Below are 6550 nucleotides of genomic sequence, written 5' to 3'. Positions count from 1 at the left end.
TGTAAAAATTATAGAGGTATAAGCGATATTAGCTCATTGGGGAGGTTGTACGGTCGACTGATAAAAGAACGAAGCGCAAACCAATATGAGGAAATAGAAGATCAAAGTGGATTCCGTGCTGGCAGATTTTGTGTTGATAATATATTTTTCTACGAGCGTGCAAAAATGTCTACTTTCGCGCACGCATTTTAGTTTAGAAAGTTTCACTTTTCCGCACGCGTGTTACTTTTCCGCACGCGGTTTTTACTTTTCCGCACGCGTGTTAATTTAGATATGTTAATATAGCCTTAAAGTAATTATATTACATGCAATAAACTAATATTTAGATATTATTTACTAATTTATTTCAAACATATCTTATTGTGTTCCTGTTTTAATGAAATTAACGCGACAATTCGATGAAATAAAATTATTTTGATATAATATTCGAAAGTCAAATCGGTAGACAATAACAGTCGTTTTGAATCATCGTCATGAAAACCCAGATAGTCGTCATGCTAACTAATTACAGTGGAACCCCGATAAGTCGGCCCCCGATAACCCGGAACTCCGGCTAACCCGGACCGATTTTTATCAGACAAACATTTCAACAATAAAAATGTATTGCTGTTACAAAATCTCGTGAACCTAATTCATTCATTTGGTGACGTCAATATACGAACGAAACGATTGATGAATCCGACATTACTGAAAATATCAGGGTGCAGATGTGACCCTGTCGCGCAATTCGCAGCAAATAAAATAGTCGTATGTTTTTGGCTTCATTTTATTTCGGTTATACATACGCATTTTCAAGGTTCACGAGGTTTTGTACCAACTCTATGTAATATAATATTTGAGACATAATGGAACCGGATTTAACTACATATACTATAGTAAAAATGACTCATGGTACACCACATTCATTGTCGAAAACAACAGGCACCTGTATTATCCTTTATTTTTTTGAAACTGTCTGTGTTAGCATTGTTTAGAAAAGACTATTAAAATTATTTTTTTAACAATGGTCTTAGTCATCACTGTTATTAAATAACATAACATCAGAGACGGTATTGTGTGTAGTAAAGTCGTATTATTGTTCGCTTTCGTTTTGTAATCGTTCGTAAATTTATTCAGATTTTGTGTTTGCGTGTCTTTTGTCTATGAGGGCAACAAAACGTAAAAATGTTGTAGTGACAATGGAAAAGAAACTAGAAGCATTAAGTAGAATTGATAAAGGTGAATCTTGCAGCATTATATTATGGTGTCGGTACATCTACAGTATCGGATTGGAAGAAAAATAGAACTAAAATCGAAGAATTTTTTTTTCAAAATGATAACAAAAGACAGTTTAATCGGTGCAAAGATAATAAAGCTAACAATGAGACTTTTGACGACGCTTTGTATGTGTGGTTTTGTGTGGAATGCGAACGTGGTTTACCAGTGTCTGTGTGACAATTATAACGGAGTTTATCTGTAAGCATACCATATTTTATTAATTTTTACCATTTTCTCCGGCTAACCCGGATTTTCGATAACCCGGATCGGCCGCGGTCCCAATTAATCCGAGTTAACGGGGTTCCACTGTATATTGAAAGTTTGGTTTTGAAATCCTTGTCAAAGAATTAATTTGTGTATGTATTTTCATATTAATTAAATTAATTGATTAAGATTTGGTAATTTTTTAAAGACTCTTAGAAAAAATATTGTTCCTAACTCTTGCAGAAAGTCTCTTGTCCTCACTCGACTACTTGCCGAACTCCCGCTTCGCGTCGTTCGGCACACTGCAGTCGCGTGCGGAAAAGAATGACTTTCTGCATTTGTTAGGAAAATAACTAATGTACTTCAACAAATTATAGAGAAACGAACAGCCAGAAATTTACCGACTCATTTAGTGTTCTTTGACTTAGAGAAGGCCTATGATACAGCACCCTTAAAAGGACTATTTTAAGTATTGACGAAGGCAGGCCTAAGTAATGCATACGTCAACGCCATAGCGAGCCTGTACATAAATGCAAAAAGTGCCGTTAAAATGGAAAATAAAATTTCAGACCCGTTTCCTGTAACAAAAGGCTTAAGACAAGGATGTTCTTTGTCCCCAACCCTATTTAAAATCTATATTCAGGAAGCATTAAACAACTGGAGGAGAAAATGCACAGGAATGGGAATAGAACTTGAAAACAAGTACCTAACAAATCTTTCCTTCGCAGACGATCAAGTGATTATGGCAAATGATGAGGAAGGCATGGATTATATGATTCGAAAGTTAACCGAAGAATACGTAAATTGGCGACTCACAATCAATATAAACAAAACAGAATATCTTAGAATAAAAGACGAAGAAAGAGACCCAGAACTCTCGCTTAGAGATATAAAACAATGCGAGGAATTTAAATACTTAGGGACAATCATAGCGAAGGAAGGAACATCGAAACGGGACATCCAGCAAAAAATACAACAGGGTCGAAATGTGGTACAAACACTAAACTAGTTACTTTGGTCTCCTAAAATTAGTTTACAAACCAAAATGACAAGTTAGTTGTAGAACCAATTTTGACGTACGGATCTGAATGTTGGCAAATGACAATTAATGAGAGGAAAAAACTGGAAGTAGTAGAAATGTTCTGTCTAAGAAGAGCGTGTCGGATATCTAGATTTGATAGCATCCTAAATGAAGAAATAAGAAGAAGAACAGGAAGAATCTACAATACCGTAGGTACAATAGAATCCAAACAGCTTTTATGGTACGGGCATGTAATGCGAATGAATGATGAACGATGGCCAAAACAGGCTTTAAACTATGTTCCATGGAACAGAAAAAGGAGAGGAAGACCAGCACTGGAATGGAGAGAAGGAGTCAGAGCAATAATGAGAGATATAGCCATAAATGAGGAAGAATGGACCGACCGAAAAAGGTGGAGATCGAAATGCGGGGTGCGGCAGAGGCTGTAGGACCCCCGTAGATATAGATATGTTTTTATAGTTACATTTGCGATTGTTTTCAATTTTGTAAGCTCGTAATCTTATATATTTCTGTAATATAAAATAGTAGTAGATTACTTAAAAAATATAATAGATAGATGCGAATAACATATAATATATGAAACTCCTGCTACCTAACCTGCTAACCTCCATCAAAATCTGATTCCATTTAAAAATGACAATTGACAAAGGAGTCAGTGTTTCATAGCCTAGTTCGTTTTGTTTTAAAATTAGTTTTCAGGAATTAAACTTTAACTCAGTCATCCAAAACAACCGATTAAGAGAGACAGTGGCATTGAACACATTTAATTAAAAATCACTTTAACCAGTTATTCAACCTTTAATCACTTTAGCCAGTTATTCAACTTTTTATATCGACATGTTTCTAGATTGCTATTATCACATGATACAATAACGGATGAACAGCAAAAAGTGTTATATCAATATAAAAAAGAAAGCCGTTAGGTTCTTTAACAAAAACAGAACAATTATATCGAAAGAGATTATGTTATTGTTAATAAAAATGTAGATAAAAGTTTTATTTTTTCTTTTTACGTGAAAAACAATCATAAAATTTTATTTTTGGATCTAAAATTCATTTCTTCCAAATTTATAACCTACGCTTTAATGCGAATACTATTGTACAGGGTAGGGTAAGCATAGTAATATGGTTTAGATTTAGATTATCTCTTATGAATAACAGTGAATTTATAACAGGAAAATCTACATCGTTTGTAGATTGTTACAGAAAAAAGATAAGATAAAATTAATACTGATTTAATAAATTGTTACATTTCAAGAGGTACTTCTTTTTCGTAAAAAAATGATCAAAAAATGGAACGAGACAATTGCAGTGCTAGATCAAAAAATAGCTAACACTTGAATTTATTACCTATAATATAAGTTTATTAAGGTTTTTAGTGCAACATTGGTTGATAATCTCATTATGGGACAGAATATCCAAAAAATTATTCACTACGTGGTAATGTAAACATACAGTTTTTTTAAAAAGAACATCCCGCATTTTTTTCAAATCTACATTTTTCTTACAATCCCTGTTCTTACAATTAGGTGTTGGGTGTTGATGCCATCATCTTAGTTTTCTCGTTTATTTGCAGGCCCCTATTTTTTGAGGCATTTGAGAATGTGGTATACATTTCTTCTAGCTTGCGTGTTGTACGGGCAACTAGGTCCATATCATCTACATAAATGCGCCAAAATTTGGGATGATTTATTAAAAATCTTTCCTCTTATGTCTATTCGGGCATCTCTGACCGGCTTTTCCAGAGCTATGTTGAAAAGGAGACACGTCAGCGCATCTCCCTGTCGCAGCCCATCATGCGTTTCAAACGCCTGTGATTATTCGCCCTGTATTCCAAATTTGCAAATAACTTTACGCATTGTAGCCTTAGCTAATCTTATCCGTTTATCGACGATGTGGAACTCATCCATGGCTTCATACAATTTATTCCTTAGGACATTTTCATAAGCCGATTTAAAATCTCTCTTTCATCTCTCCTCATTACTTTTTGAGATAAAAAAAATATTTTTTTGCAAATATACCTTCAATTTTTGTAAGTAGACATAGCTTAGTCGTGTGTAATAAAATTTAACAAAATTATTTTGATTGAATAAGTAACTAATACACAACATAAACCATAACAATATGCAATTACTGTAACAATTAATGTGATATTAAGGAAATAAGTCTAAAGTAAATATTCAAAATATCCATATCCAACGTCTGTGCATATTACTAGTATGGTTTGTTCAAGAGTAAATGGTTTGAGTTCAATTAGTGCGGTCGTAAATATTATTAAATTTATCTGACCTGGCCCATTGTTAAGACCCACCCGGAGCGATAAGCCACCGAGGTAGATAGAGTTGGTCTTTTGCAATTAACACTGACTAGACGGTACTCCCATAATAAAGCCTAAAATAAATTTTACCTGAAACCGGGCCTTTTATACTATTATCGGTTAATCGGGGCTGTTTATTATAGTGGTAACTAATTAAACTTAACCATTTACTGTTTAACATACCATACCCATATTGAAATGACCGAGCCACATTTCTTAAAATTTGTTATTCGTATATAATATCATAAGAGAGAAAATTTTGCTGGCAATATTTTCGACTGGTAGTTTGTTGCCTGGCAATTTATTGCGAATTAAATTTTGATAATTAAATCATAAGACGTCAGTCGAGTGAATTTTTCAAAATTTCATAAGCGAAAATTGCCAGGCAAAAAACTTTCATACCAGTCGAAAATATTGCCGGCAAAATTTTCTCTCTCATGATATTATATACGAATAACAAATTTTAAGAAATCTTTAACAAAAACAGAACAATTATATCGAAAGAGATGTTATTGTAAATAAAAATGTAGATAAAATTTTATTTTTTCTTTTTACGTGAAAAACAATCATAAAATTTTGTTTTTTGGATCTAAAATTCATTTCTTCCAAATTTATAACCTACACTTTAATGCGAATACGCATTGTAATACCATTGTAGTACGCATTGTAATGCGAATACCCTACAGAGTAGGGTCGGCATAGTAATATGGTTTAGATTATCTCTTATGAATAAGAGCCAAACCACACGGACCACGCTGCAGCGCTACTCTGTGGATCCACAGAGTGGCTGACGATGATTTACCGTGGGCTCTTATGTAGAGTGGCCGGCGCACCCCACACGAGCGTTTGTAGCCGGCCACAGTCGCTCGCATAAGAACCCACGGTAAACTACTATTGTGGATCCACAGCGTAGCGCTGCAGCGTGGTCCGTGTGGTTTGAGGGTAACAGTGAATTTATAACAGGAACTAGACTGTTACAGAAAAAAGATAAGATAAAATTAATACTAATTTAATAAATTGTTATATTTCAAGAGGTACTTCTTTTTCGTATAAAAATTTATCAAATAGTGGAACAATACAATCGCAGTGCTAGATCAAAAAATGCCCAACACTTGAATTTATTACCTAGAATATCCGATTATTAAGGTTTTTAGTGCAACATTGGTTGATAATTTCCCTATGGTACAGCATATCCAAAAAATTATTCACTACGTGGTAACGCAAACATACAGTTTTTTTAAAAAGAACATCCCGCATTTTTTCTTCAAATTTACATTTTTCTTATAATCCCTGTTCTTACGATTGGGTGTTGGGTGCTGATACCATCATCATAGTGTTCTCCTCGTTTATTTGCAGGCCTATATTTTTGACGCATTTGAGAATGTGGTATACATTTCTTCCAGCTTGCGTGTTGTGCGGACAACTAGATACACATCATCTGAATATGCCAAAATTTGGGATGATTTATTAAAAAGATTTCCTCTATTGTCTATTCGGGCATCTCTGACCGCCTTTTCCAGAGCTATATTGAAAAGGAGACACGCCAGCGCATCTCCCTGTCGCAGCCCAACATGAGTTTCAAACGCCTGTGATTCGCCCTGTATTTCGACTTTGCAAACAACTTTACGCATTGTAGTCTTAGCCAATCTTATCCGTTTATCGAGGATGTGGAACTTATCCATCTTCTTCTTCTACGGCATTACAGCCCAAATTGAGCCTTGGCCTCCTTT

This window comes from Diabrotica virgifera, chromosome 2 (genome assembly GCF_917563875.1).
Source record: "Diabrotica virgifera virgifera chromosome 2, PGI_DIABVI_V3a".
NCBI classification, from domain to species: Eukaryota; Metazoa; Arthropoda; class Insecta; order Coleoptera; family Chrysomelidae; genus Diabrotica; species Diabrotica virgifera.
This window is presented reverse-complemented; position numbering follows the sequence as displayed.